Raw genomic sequence first — 14,033 nt, 5'->3', positions numbered from 1 at the left:
ATTTCAAGTGAGAAAATAGTAAGTTGAACATACATATTCACGTAGCCTTTCGAAAACTGGGACATTCAATGTCCCAGGAGAGTGGATAAATTTCCCGGGACAGGTTATTAAAAAGAAGGACAATCCCGGTAAAACCGGGACAGGTGGCAACCCTAACTGTGGTATTCAAACTATACGGATATTTCAACAGAAATCATGTATTTTCCAAAATTTGCTTTCTATTATTTCCCTGACTCTGACCTAGTCAAGGTGGACAGCACCGATCTAATATTAAGAGAACATAGACGAGCAGAATACCAGGTCAGCTCCCGCGAACAACTTAGCAGTGAAGAGGGCTACGCAGAGGTGCGCCTGCCAAGTCGCAGCCGACATGGACAGAGCAAGATACTGCCAGCAAAGATCTTTCTTCTTGGTGGTAAGTTTTGTAGTGTTACAAATTTATTAAAAGGTTTTCATTTAGGTTCCAATTCAATAGTATATAAACTGAGACAGTTTCGTATACTGAATGCAGCATTTAAGGTTATGATGATGATGATGATATTTGCTGACAGTTTTCCAGCAAGAGAGTCCCGCAAATCCTGTTTTTCTGTATCTGTTTCTATCCAGCCTGATATTTCCTGTTTCTCTCTATTGTAAGCAGATTACTGAAACTTTGGTAGTCTCACTGTTTGAATAGTTATGCTGATTGGATTAGGATTGGTAAGACTCTCAGTCTAGGGCAAGTTCCCAAACCGGTTTACATCATTTACATGCTTTTGTTTCAGAGTGTCTCCACCTTTATGTAACTCCTCCCCCTGAAAGGGTATATGAACTAAAATGTATACTGCCTTAGTTAGACTTGGGTAAGATTTTGAACGAAGCAGACTACAGCAAATAAAGAATCCTGCTTAAAAGATACAACCCCGAGTCTCCTGGTCTTCGCTTGTGTGTTTCTCTACACTTAAGAAGAACAAGGTTTACAACAGTTTATTAGTTTAAGTGATTAGTATAAGTGGCTTTATTCTCACTTTGGGTTTAGAAATTATTTTCAGAAGTTGATTCCGATGCTCTATATGTTAGATAACTTGGATTACTGACGTTAACCGATAACTTGACACTGACGCGAGCCGAGCTACATAACGTTACGTCTATCAACTTAGTCAATTGTTAGATACTTAATCTAGACAGTGACATAAAACAACTATAAAAACATTGCACACTGTGTTTGCAGAAAACAAAATTGTTATTAATGGTGATTACACGGCTTGATTGTCCCTTGGACAAGTAACTTAAAGCTGCAGTCGGCAAGTCTGGCAGATTGAGTGGACTTAGGCAAAATTTTGATTGTTTACAACTCTCATGTCCCTCCCCCACTATCAACAAATACCCTCCCACGAGTTCGTGTTCGTCAGTGCGTGTGCACCAGATTTTCTGTGAACGCGCCCGTCTCATCAGCATCCATCATAAGTCAGTAAGCATGCAAACTGACATGATTTTAGTATGATCTAGCTACTTCAGATGGTAGATTGTTACGAAATGGATTACCCACCAATTAAACGTAAATAAACACTATCGTCTATCTGAAACACTATTATTGTTGTATGGTATATTCGGCAGACATGGTCATTGTACATTGTTCTTTTGCTTATATAACAAAGCTAGCAAGAAGAAATGTTGCAAGCTCTGCATCCAGCTTGAACCCAATTAAATCATGTAATCTCTACCTTTCAAATGCCGATCCGATATTGATCCTGGTTTTATTACGGGCACGGTCGCTTTCTTTCTTTACTTCTTTCTTTTCAGCAGGTGTTCTCTTTTCCTGTGTTGTTTTTGACCTCCTAGTTCTTGAGGTTAACCGAGGAATTGGAATCTTTTCCGTCATCACTCTTCCTTACTGCACGAACTTCAGGCATGTGCATGTGATTGTAACGTGCGTGAGGGGTGGGTGTGCACGACCTGTGATTGACAGTCAGATCTCACACCCCCCTGCGCTGATTGGACCCGATGATCCGGGAGCGGTGGATTTTTGCAAAACAAATAACACGCTCCAGGTGGAGTTAGAAGCTCGGATTTTTTTCTAAAACCACTTTATTTATGTTGTTCTGTCGGATTATAGTGTCGCTTTCACTGAATATGATCAAAAAAATGTTGCCGACGGCAGCTTTAAATCGGCAAACATAATAACGTACGTAACGTTACTTGTCTTGTGTTGTAAATATAATTTATTCTTAAGCTCTAATTAAACTTGCACATTTGTGATATTTAAATCCAGAAAATGTTAGGCCAATTCATTAATATTAGGCTGTCAATTTTCATGTCAATATCTATTTGATAAATAAAGTTGTAATCATCCACTATACGCTTTTACAAAACCAATTAAATAACTTGCACTGCGAAATTAAAACGGTAATAAATAATGATATGAGGTTTTTTTAAATTTAATATATAACCAATAAATTTGCATATTGCAAAGAATTTTGTTTTAAATTAAACCGTAAGTAGATGACGTCAAGTCGAGTTAGTAATAGTTGAGCCTCTTTGTTTGTAACTTTTCGTTGGTGAAAAACAACAAAAACAGTCAATAGTGTGTCTAAAATGTAAGCAACTTAATATAACTTACACTGCTTGTATGTTGAACGGTTTTTATTTATTTAATTTTTTTACCTGTGTGACAGTGGAAATTGTGAGAATATTTTGGAAAACCGCTTTCTTGAGATGTTGTTAAGCTATATTAAATTTGAAAAATAAAAATATGAATCATTCTCTCAATGACTACGTTTACATGCAGCCAATAACCCGTTCAAAACTGGGATATTAGCAATAACCCGGTCACGCACGGCCATGTAAACACCGCCAAAAACCCGAATATGCTCTTATCCCAGATTTTAAAAACCGGGATATGATACCTGGGGTACCCCTTTTTTAACCCGAATTTTTGGTCATGAAAACGCGTATCGGCATATCCCCATAATGAATTGTGTTTTTCGCATGTTCTATTCGCAAGGAATCTTGGTCTTTTGAGTAGAGGAACTTCTCGGCGCATACAAAAACCCACGTGCAGTATACCGGAAGTAAACATGGCGAGACGCAGCACAGAATACATTTGGAGCAAGGTCAGTACCAGCACCAAAGCGTAAACAAAGGCGATCGCTGGCCGTTTCTCAATACCAAGTACGCAAACTTCGGAATTAATGGCCACACAAATGTGGTTCAGGCAACGCACATTATCTTAACTGCATATATTTATAACAACACGAAATATAAAACACAACCCTGCTTCTTTTTGTTTTCATTTTAAAAATATGAAACTTTTTTGATCATTAAAACGATACTCGGTTACTAACGTAACCTCGGTTCTCTCTAGAGAGGGAACGAGTATTGCGTAAGTTTAGCTTACGCTACGGGAAAGATTCATCTTCTCGAGATACTGAAGCCAAAAAATTATCCTTAATTTTGTATTCCTTGTCAATGCAGTGCAGCAGCTAGCAGACCTAGAGCAGGCCATCTCGCGTGCTCATTGGCTGCCCTGCGGCAACTGCTGCAGCCTACCAGTGAGCCCGGCGTGACGTCACGCCCAATGAAGGGCGCCCGCGCCTTCATAGCGTCACAGCCCGGCAGAATGGTCGTGACCTAGCGTATAAAAGTAGGGGCTGTAGGCTGAATTCTCTGGTTTTTCGTCGACTGAAGCAAAGTCGCTCGTGGCGCGAGCACGGCCGGTTACGCAATACTCGTTCCCTCTCTAGAGAGAACCGAGATTACGTTAGTAACCGAGTATCGTTCTCTTACGAGAGGTTCTCTCGTATTGCGTAAGTTTAGCTTACGCTACGGGGACACTTTGTCAACGCCGTGCGCGCCAAGCATCCACCATGAGACCCCGAACTTTCAGGGGAACCCCATAGGTGAAAAAATAAGGTGGCCAGCCATGCGGGCCATCACTTGTACATAAGCACACGTAGGAAATACAGAGCAGCGCGCAGGTCTGTATAGGTACATGGCACATACCCTACTTAGTGCAGCTCAACCAGGAGAGCTGAGTCATGTGAGAGTGATCTGAGCAGGAGATCTGGGCAGAATACACCTCTCCTTCAAACTGACAACAGTTTAGCCTGCAAGGCAGGAACTTCTAGGTTATAAAACCTGACAAAGGTAGACGGGGAGCTCCAGCCCGCCGCTACACATATGTCATGGATAGAAATTCCTCTGGACCATGCCCACGAAGAGGCCACGCCTCTTGTGGAATGAGCCCTGATGCCCAGAGGGCATTGCAGACCTTTCGACGCATAAGCGGCTGCTATAGCGTCCACTATCCATCTGGACAGGCTCTGTTTCGAGGAGGCGAGACCCTTGGTGCACCCACCAAACAAAACAAAAAGCTGTTCCGAACGCCTGAAGGAGGCGGAGCGCGTAATGTAAACCCTCAGCACTCTGACAGGGCAGAGGAGATTCACATCACTTTCGCTGTCAGATGCTGGGAGAGCTGACAATGAAATAACTTGCGCTCTGAATGGAGTGCCCATCACTTTAGGGACATAGCCATGTCTAGGTCTGAGGATGACTTTAGAGTCATTCGGCCCGAACTCAAGATACGACGTGCTGATAGACAGCGCATGCAGGTCCCCCACACGTTTTACTGACGACAGTGCAGTCAGAAAGACGGTTTTCAGTGATAGATGTTTCAACCCCACAGAGTCTAGTGGTTCAAATGGAAAAGCTTTCAGGGCCTCGAGGACCAACGAAAGATCCCACATGGTAACCGACGGGGGCACGGCTGATTCATCCTTCTAGCTCCTCTAAGGAAGCGGATGACCAACTCATGACTTCCCAGTGACTGGCCGTGCGTCGATTCTGCGAACGCTGCCACGGCCGCCACGTATACTTTGAGCGTGGATGGGGATCTTCCCTTATCCAGAAGCTCTTGTAGGAAGGTGAGCAGATGCGCCACCCCGCATGTCCGCGGGTCCAGACCTCTGTCGGTGCACCATCCAGAGAACACCGACCATTTAGCAGAGCCTTCTTGTGGAGGGGGCTCTAGACTGCGTGATCGTGTTCATCACTCCTTCTGGCAGGGCAACGAGTACCCGTTGATCAACCATGCATGCAGAGACCAGCGCTCTGGATGAGGATGCCAGATCGTGCCGCGAGCCTAAGAGATGAGATCTGCCCTCACTGGAATCGGCCACGGAGCTGTATGTGACAGCCGTGCTAGTTCCGGGAACCAAATCTGATTCTCCCAACGCGGGGCTATGAGGAGCACCGAGTGGCGCGTTTCCCTGATTCTCTTGATCACCTGTGGCAACAGAGAGACCGGAGGGAAAGCATATAGCGGGAGGCTGGGCCAAACCTGGGCCAGTGCGTCCTCGCCCTTCGAGAAGAACGTCGGGCATTGAGCGTTGTCTTTTGACGCAAATAGGTCGACTTCCGCTCTGCCGAATAGGCGCCACAGTTTCTGGACCGTTTGGGGGTGCAGGGACCATTCCCCTGGGGGAACATTGTCCCTGGACAGTTTGTCTGGGCCGTCGTTCAAATGGCCAGGCACATGCGCCGCCCTCAGCGAGGGGCAGGTGCATCTGATACCAAATAAGGAGGCGTTCCGTCAGATTGCAGAGATTTCTGGATCTGACACCGCCCTGACGGTTTACATAGGAAACAACAGACATGTTGTCCGAGCGGACAAGAACATGCTGGTCCTGTATGAACGGGAGGAAGCACTTCAGCGCGTTCTCGACCGCTATCATCTCCAGACAGTTTATGTGAAAACCCTTCTCCTGGTCTGACCACTGGCCAAAGACCGGTCTGCCCTCGAACAGCGCGCCCCAACCTGAGTTGGACGCGTCTGTCGAGATGACTTTCCTATAAGAGATGGTTCCCATCATTACTCCCTGCTGCTACCAGTCGGCCACTAACCAGGACTGCAGAGCCGCTATGCAGGTCTGAGTCACTCTGATTTTCTGGCCCCCAGACACCCAAGCTCGGCGGGACACGCGAGCATTCAACCAGCGTTGGAGCGGGCGCATGCGCAGTAGGCCCAGCTAAAGCACCGCTGCAGCTGATGCCACACAGCCCCAGCTGAAGCACCGCTGCAGCTGATGCCATACAGCCCAACATCCTCTGAAAAGTTTTCAAAGGGAGAAAGCTGCCCTTCTGGAAAGACGCGGCTAGGTGGCGAACACGGCACGCGCGCTGTGTCGATAAACGAGCCGTCATGGTCACCGAGTCCAGTTCTATTCCTAAAAAGGAAATTGACTGGCTGGGGAGTAATGAGCTCTTGGTCCAGTTGAACGTGATACCCAAGCTTTCCAGATGACTGAGAAGCACTGTTCTGTGAGATAGCAGTTCTGTCTCTGACTGTGCCAGTATCAGCCAATCGTCCAGATAGTTCATTATTCGCAGCCCCTGACTTCTCAGGGGGGCGAGCGCAGCGTCCATGCACTTCGTAAATGTACGGGGTGCTAGGGACAGGCCGAACGGCAGGACGGTGTATTGATATACCTGACCGTCGAAGGTGAATCTCAAAAATCGCCTGTGACGGGGTACTATCTGAATCTGAAAATAGGCATCTTTCAGATCTATAGAAATAAACCAGTCCCTCGGGCGAACGTGCGCGAGGATTTTTCTGGTCGTAAGCATTTTGAACGGTCTTTTCGCAAGGACTTTGTTCAAATGTCTCAGATCTAGGATAGGTCTGAAGGCTCCGTCCTTCTTGGGTACGAGAAAATATCGGCTGTAAAAGCCTGACTCGCTCAGAGAAGGCGGTACCTTTTCTATAGCCCCTTTGCACAGCAGCTTTGCTATTTCTGCGTGAAGTAGGTGTGCTACTTCCGCATTCACTATCGTCGCGGTCCGGGCTTGAAAGCGCGGGGGTGGGCGAATGAATTGAAGTGTATAGCCCTGCTTTATTGTGCTCAATACCCATTCTGAAATCCCTGGGATAGTTTCCCACGCAGCTATGTGAGCCGGTAGGGGGCGAATGGCCTCCGGGTTCAGACCGCCGTAATTTGCGGGCTTGTGAAACTGAACCGGAGCCGAAAGCACGGCGCGCGCTCTCAGTTCTGGGCAATGGCTGCTCGCTGACCGCCGAAACCGGCTGACTTATGTGAGATGTCCCAATCATAAGGGATGGGGAACATACTTTTACCAAACTTTGACGCGCGAGCAGCGCACCGGGCGGAAAAGCTTTCTGTAAGCGTGAGCGTGTGTACGCGGGCACGAGACTTACAACTGTATCTGACGCCCCGATCATACTGGATGGGGAACGTTTTATTAACGCTCTGCGTTTTGTGATAACACTTAGACGCGCGGGCGGGGCCAGGGGGGAGGTTTGTGTTGGCAAGCTCTCTGGCGGGCACGAGACTTACATTCATAACCTGCTTTTTTGGTCGTGTAACAGAGCGGGCAGATAGTGGGCACAGACCTGTGCACACATTTCTTACATTTAACACTCGAGCGGCTTTTCTGCGCTTTATGAGAGTGTGCTCTGTGAGTGACACGGGATTCGGAGTGCTTATGTGTAGGGGTGAACACTGGGGCGTGGGCCCTTTCACTAAACTTAAAACACTGACGGCGTGAGTTATACTCTTGTTGAGATTTTTCTGGGTCGCCGTGAAAACGGCGTTTGTGTGCAGGCGAGAGGGTGAATAAACCGGCTCGTTGCTAATTGAACCACTGCAGTAGCCTGTTTGAAGGGGACTGACAGGGAAATGAACTTTGACGGCGGTCCGATCACAGCGGGACACGCGCGTCTTTTCTCTCTCGCTGTTAGGAGGGCTTCACATGCTCAGACTTCAGCGTAATTCTTTGCCGAGGCCCTCTGTGGGGCGGCGGTCTGTGACGGCTGTCTGAGCGCGATCTAGGGCGGCCGCCCTGGCGTCGCTGCGAAGGCTGAGGCTGAGGCTGTGCTGGACGCTGGGTGCTGGTTCGCACGGGCGGCTGTCTCTGTCTCTCGCGAGAGCAGCCTGTGGCGGAACTCGAGCGTCGCGGCAGGAAGAGGTTCATGGCCTGCGTGGTCTTCTGCACCTCAGAGAAGCGGTCAACGATCCCGTTCACCGCTGGGCCGAAGAGACCAGTGGGGGAGAGCGGCGCGTTCAGGAAGGGGGAGAGCTCAGATTCCCTCATATCCGCGAGCGTTAACCAGAGGTGCCTCTCTGTCACAGTTAACGCGGCCATGGCTCGTCCGATGGCTTGGGCTGCGGCTTTGGTGGTGCGGAGAGAGAGATCCGTCGCACTCCTCAGATCCGTAACCGCAGCTGGATCCCGGCCCTTCTCATCCCACTCACGGAGGAGGTCGGCTTGCAGGATCTGAAGCACAGCCATTGAGTGTAGAGCAGACGCGGCCTGGCCGGAGGCGGCATAAGCGCGGCCGACCAAGGCGGACGTGGCTCTGCAGGCTTTAGACGGGAGGGCTGACCATGACCGCCATCTCGCAGAGGGCAGGCAAAGGTGCGCTGCGACCGCCTCTTCCACAGGGGGAATAGCCGTGTACCCTTTCTCGGCGGCGCCGTCCACTTGGGAGAGCGACACGGAGGCCTGTGACTGAAATCTTGAAGAAAAAGGTGTACTCCACGACTTCGTCAGCTCCGCATGAAGTTCCGGCAGGAATGGAGCGGGCCTAGTTGCTGAAGCTGTATGGCGGCGGCGACTCTGAAGGAAACAGCCATCGAGCCTGTTCGGCGCTGGTTCCTCTGGCAGCGACCACTCGAGCCCGAGACGGTCAACAGCCTGTGTCAGCGGGCGCATCAGTTCCGCATCAGCTCCAGCGCGGGTACGGGTAGATTCCTGGATCGATGAGGTGGCGGAATGAAGCTACCATTCCTCGCTGTCCGATGCCAGGATGGAGCAGCAGTCTTTCGTGGGGTGTTCCTCGGCCTCATCCTCCAATGCGACGGCAGTGAGGCTCGTAAGCGGCAGCTGCGCTTCAGTGAGGAGAGGCGGAGAAGGCGAGGCTCGAGGGAGGTTCTCCAGCGAGCGCGTCGCTGTGGCCACAGGTTCCGGCTGTCTCAGGGAACGGCGCTTCTTCCTGCTCGGGCCCACAGAGGGCGGAGTGACTGCTGCGGTGTTAAACGCCTCGAGTCGAGCCCGCAGGGTCGACAGCGGAAGCTCCTCACAGAGCACGCAGCCCCCGGATGCGAGGGCGAGCTCTGCGTGTTCCAGGCCCAGGCAGAGAGTGCAGATCAGGCGGCGGTCTCTGGCGCCGAGCGGGGCTCTACACGAGTCGCAGGAAGTGCGAGGCATCTTGAAAAAGACGCTCACTGATCTTTGAGATTTTTTTTTTTTTTTTTGCAAGGCAAAAAGGATACGTCGCCGAATAGCGTAGCTCGCACGGATGGCTGAAGGTGGCGAAGACGGCCGGCCTCCTCAGCGATGTCCTAAGCTGGCTGTTCGCTGTTCGACGGCGGCGTCGATTTCTCTCAAATCCAGTGATGCGAAGAGCTCGCTGAAGAGACGAAAAATCAGAGAATTCAGCCTACAGCCCCTACTTTTATACGCTAGGCCACGCCCATTCTGGCGGGCTGTGACACTATGAAGGCGCGGGCGCCCTTCATTGGGCGTGACGTCACGCCGGGCTCACTGGTAGGCTGCAGCAGTTGCCGCAGGGCAGCCAATGAGCACGCGAGATGGCCTGCTCTAGGTCTGCTAGCTGCTGCACTGCGTTGACAAGGAATACAAAATTAAGGATAATTTTTTGGCTTCAGTATCTCGAGAAGATGAATCTTTCCCGTAGCGTAAGCTAAACTTACGCAATACGAGAGAACCTCTCGTAAGAGAACTGATATTTAACAAACAGAGGTTGTGTCATTTTATTTTATTACACATGTAACGTTACATACAGTGAAGAGAATGTAGGCCTATATTAAAATAATATATATATATATAAAAAGTTTTAATGATCAATAATATCCAGTATAAAAGTGTAAGTAGCCTAATAGGTATAAGAAGCTATACAATGAGAAATAAAGCAAACAATTCAGTCAAACATAAGGCTACAAAGTTGAAGTTAAATAGCCTAAATATATAAAGTTATGAAACTTCCCTTTGCCCTCAGCCAAAACGATTTGCCATGGAACAAACTATAGATTAATGAGACCAAAGATCGACTTATACACAAGACAAATATCTCACGTTTAACCACTAGACTAGAGACATCAGAGTCAGCGGCAAACATCAGAAGGACTAGCCGAGGAAAAGCTGTTCAGGTCGGGGTTAATGAGCTCTGAACTCCCTGTGATCGCCTGGATCTCACAACTACGAAAACGTCAGATACATTTTTCAAATAGGCGCTATCTTTATAAATAAACCACAGATTTGAGCTTTAAACAACCACATTCTCGCCTGAAACACTATTAAAATTACATTTCGTGACACAATAACAGTAGTATCTTTATATTAAAGTGCATAAGTTTTATTAACTAAATCATAAACATGAATAAACTAAACACACATATATACAGAAATAGGTTAGTGATAGGATTAAATTGGAAACCGGAAAAAGGGACTATGAGAAGAACCATCAGAATTTCATTTTTACATTTCATTGAATTGAATACTTGCATTTGTAGTGGGAACAATTCTTGAAGTTGTTGAAAATTTAAGTTGTTGATGGTTCCGGCAGTGTCAAGTGGAAGCTGGTTGAGAGTTCTCTTTCTCCAGGAACGCACGGCTGGTTTGGTCAGGGCCTGGGTCCCTGTTGAGGCCACGCCGAGCACCCAGGAGAAGTGAGGAAGTTGGAAGAGTGGGTGATTGGAGTCGTTGTTGGTTGGAGTCCTTGTTCCAAAACTCCTGAGATTGTCCTTGGTTCTTTGTGAGAGAGTGTCCTCTCTCTTCCATGAGGCCGGATCTGGTTGGGATCACGTATCACTCGAAACAGTGTTTGCGGCAGGATGAAAACTACCAAGAGAGGGGGTCACTGTTGCCTGCCTCTGATATAGCCTGAGAAAGAACCAACCCCAAAAGTTTGAATGGACCAATGAGTAAGGTGACATGTCCGAGAGGGGAACCGGCTCTTAGTTGATTTATGGTCTTTGTCCCCAGCGTGCTTAGACTCTTCATTCAAGCTCAAATAGACATAACAAATTCACATTGCATTCTAAGAGAAGGTGATGTACATCAAAGTGTGTGTCATTAAATGAGGATTAATTAGGTAGGAAGCATGATACAGGTGAGGTTATATTGACCGTTGGGTGGTTGTGCAACCACATAAACCCCAATCAAACATACCATGTTGTTATACATACTAGTACACGAGACAGTAAATCATCACAGTTTCTGTGAGGCATGTTCCTTCATAGATCAGAGTAATACCGCAAAGTTTATTTAATTAAAGATTGTCTCTCTCTCTTAAGCATGTGGCACATGTGGCCACATTCCTTTGAGGTCGTAAAAGTCTGTCATCAGTCTTAAAGTGTTCTGTAACTGGACACCCGGCTGACAAAGTAACTTCGTTTGTGAGGTTAGTTTTGCGAGAGAGTTTCATAGACCTTCATATTCATTAAATATACTGAATATGAATAATTAGTGTGTGTCTGATTGGTCCAGACCCTACATTGGTATTAATTCAGTGTTTGTAATGCTAATACCAGAGCCATAGAGAGAAAGAGTAGCTACACTCCCATAGACCGCCATAGGAACTTTGGAATGCGGAAGGAACTTTGGAATGCGGAAGTAACGCGTGTCGTGGAGCAGGCAATAGTTCCAAACACTGATAGTTCCAGCATTGAACCCCATTAATTTTCAGTGTTTCCGAAGTACGCTCGCTGGTAAATTAATGAAATTACTGTAGTTTTTTACTTTTACACACATTAGCCGACCTCTCGTGAATCTAGTCAGTAGTTATATTTTATGTAGCCAGTTTTAGTTAATTTTTATTGGAAGATAATAGGTTAATTGCAGCTATAGCTTACATGACACTAACGTTAGCTAACTTACGGTAACCTGATGTATATATTATATATAATATTATTAATAATAATATTTTATATATATATATATATATATATATATATATATATATATATATATATATAATATTATATATACATACACACACACACAATTCATTTATTTAAATGGGTTAGGGTTATGTGTGTAGGCTATATATGCATATTTATCAAAATGTGTGTTTGTGTAATTCATATAGGCCTACATAAATACACATGCATTCATATATATATATATATATATACATACACAATTAATATATTATGTGTATGGGTTAGGGTTAGTTATGTGTGATTGAAATATATATATATATGTGTACTGTACACAGTACATCGTATACATGTATTTCTGTGTGTTTTCTGATGAATGGTTTAGTCTATGATTAGGGTAGGATGAAGGGGTACATTAGCCATACTGAAATGAATCCAGTTAACAGTTATTTAGCTACGTATTTAGGAACACGTTTAGGAACATTCAATTCACTCATTTACTATCTCTCCGGTTTCATTTTATGAAGTTAATATTTAACGAACATTGCTGCAAATATAGTCGTTGCTTTCTACGTTATGGGAGCAGTCCATTACCCTCCTAAATCATTAATTTGTACACGCACAGCGTAATTACTTATATTTTATGTTGGTTGGAATTCTGAACGGACCGTAACTGCAGAGCTCTTTGCGTGATCACGAATGTAGGCTAATGCCTGAATCGGAATTTATAAGCAAGATCACGGATCATTAGCCTAATACAGCCCAGCTGTGCTAAAATAAATATCATGAGACGTCCATCATCAGATGAAAGCTGCTAAAGCCAGTGCTACTACTCATGCGAACATGAACACTAAGCTTTTCCCTCCAAAAAAACCCTAAAACTTATCTAAGTAATATACAGTATTTCATTGTCACCCTGCCTCTCCAAATGCAAAACTGACATTAACTAAATGCAATAATGCAGTAACAGCTGAAAAAGTACTTGGGTGTGTGTTTTATTTTATATTTACCGTTCAATAATGTAATGGTTGCTGTCTGTCCCATAGAAGAACATGACAGCCAGCGTATGTTTTGGAACTATTGGGGCTTACATGAACAACGTGACAGCCATAGCGGCGACATCAAAGCGTGTCGCAACTCTTTCTCTCTAACTCTGTGAAATAACCTGTTAAAAGGGATTTGATGTCACTAGTCTAGTGATTGTAGCCTACGTTATTCTGTGTTGTCATCATTCAGTTTGGATTTGATATTTAATGTACTTAAAAAAAAAAAAATACAAAGCAGCTGATACTGCCATAGCGACAGCAAACAGCTAGTGGATAGTGATGGGAAGTCCGGCTCTTTTCAAAGAACCGGCTTTTAGAGCGGCTCGTTCGCGAACGACACATCAACACTAGTGGACTGCCGAGTCGCTTTCACCCCAAAATGGCGGAAGCGTAGCGCAGCTGCTGGGCACGTTTGTTGCAATGGAACGTTCTATTGAGTTTCGCCTCTTGTTCTTCTATACTCTTTGGTAAAAGGGGCGGATCAAGAACACATCCCGGGATTTGAATTGGACTTGGCTAGATGTGAACTTTTAATTGGAACAGTACTTGGGCAGCAACTGATGACGTTTCACAAGTCCACAAGAACACAAGTACAGACAAGAACGCATAATGAGAAATGGCCGCTATCTGCCTCGAACTATTCATTATCCGCGTGCTGCTGCTGTTGTTGTTGTCTTTGGATACAGGAAGAAGAATCGGAAATGACGCATATTGCGCCTTAAGGTTGTCCGTACGCCCAGACGCTAACCATGCGTCAGCGTTTACATCGGAATATTGCAATTCCATGTATACAGGAGAAACTCTCTCTGCTCACGCATGTAAACGGGTTATTCCTAATGTTTCAGAAACCCGAATAGTGACCTTAACATGACCATAACCCAAATATTGGCTGCATGTAAAAATACTCTTTTCACTTATCCCTTCAGAAAAATACACATAAAAAAAGCGTTTATGTCAATGTCTGTATTTTAGAATACATATAATATTACATTCAATAACATAAATATGATTTCTATTTTGAAATTGTAAAAGTGGTATTTTCCTGTTTTTTCTGTAAAATGTGGATCTATTCTGAGTAGTGTCAAGT

General features: G+C 45.9%; 1 long non-coding RNA gene across 1 annotated transcript; it reads right to left on the bottom strand.

Moving 5' to 3' along the window:
- Positions 1 to 13,115: 13,115 nt before the first annotated feature.
- LOC143757413 (uncharacterized) lies at positions 13,116 to 13,413 on the bottom strand. The gene is made up of 2 exons (XR_013210508.1): positions 13,282 to 13,413; positions 13,116 to 13,240 (listed from the first exon to the last, which is right to left on the bottom strand). It is a non-coding gene; the product is annotated as an uncharacterized LOC143757413 (long non-coding RNA).
- Positions 13,414 to 14,033: the final 620 nt, after the last annotated feature.

The sequence above is a fragment of the Siphateles boraxobius genome, unplaced genomic scaffold (assembly GCF_051911475.1).
Source record: "Siphateles boraxobius isolate OS27281-9 unplaced genomic scaffold, OSU_SipBor_1 30, whole genome shotgun sequence".
Taxonomy (NCBI): domain Eukaryota; kingdom Metazoa; phylum Chordata; class Actinopteri; order Cypriniformes; family Leuciscidae; genus Siphateles; species Siphateles boraxobius.
Note: the sequence above shows the minus strand (reverse complement) of the source record. Positions and strands in the feature narration are given on the sequence as shown.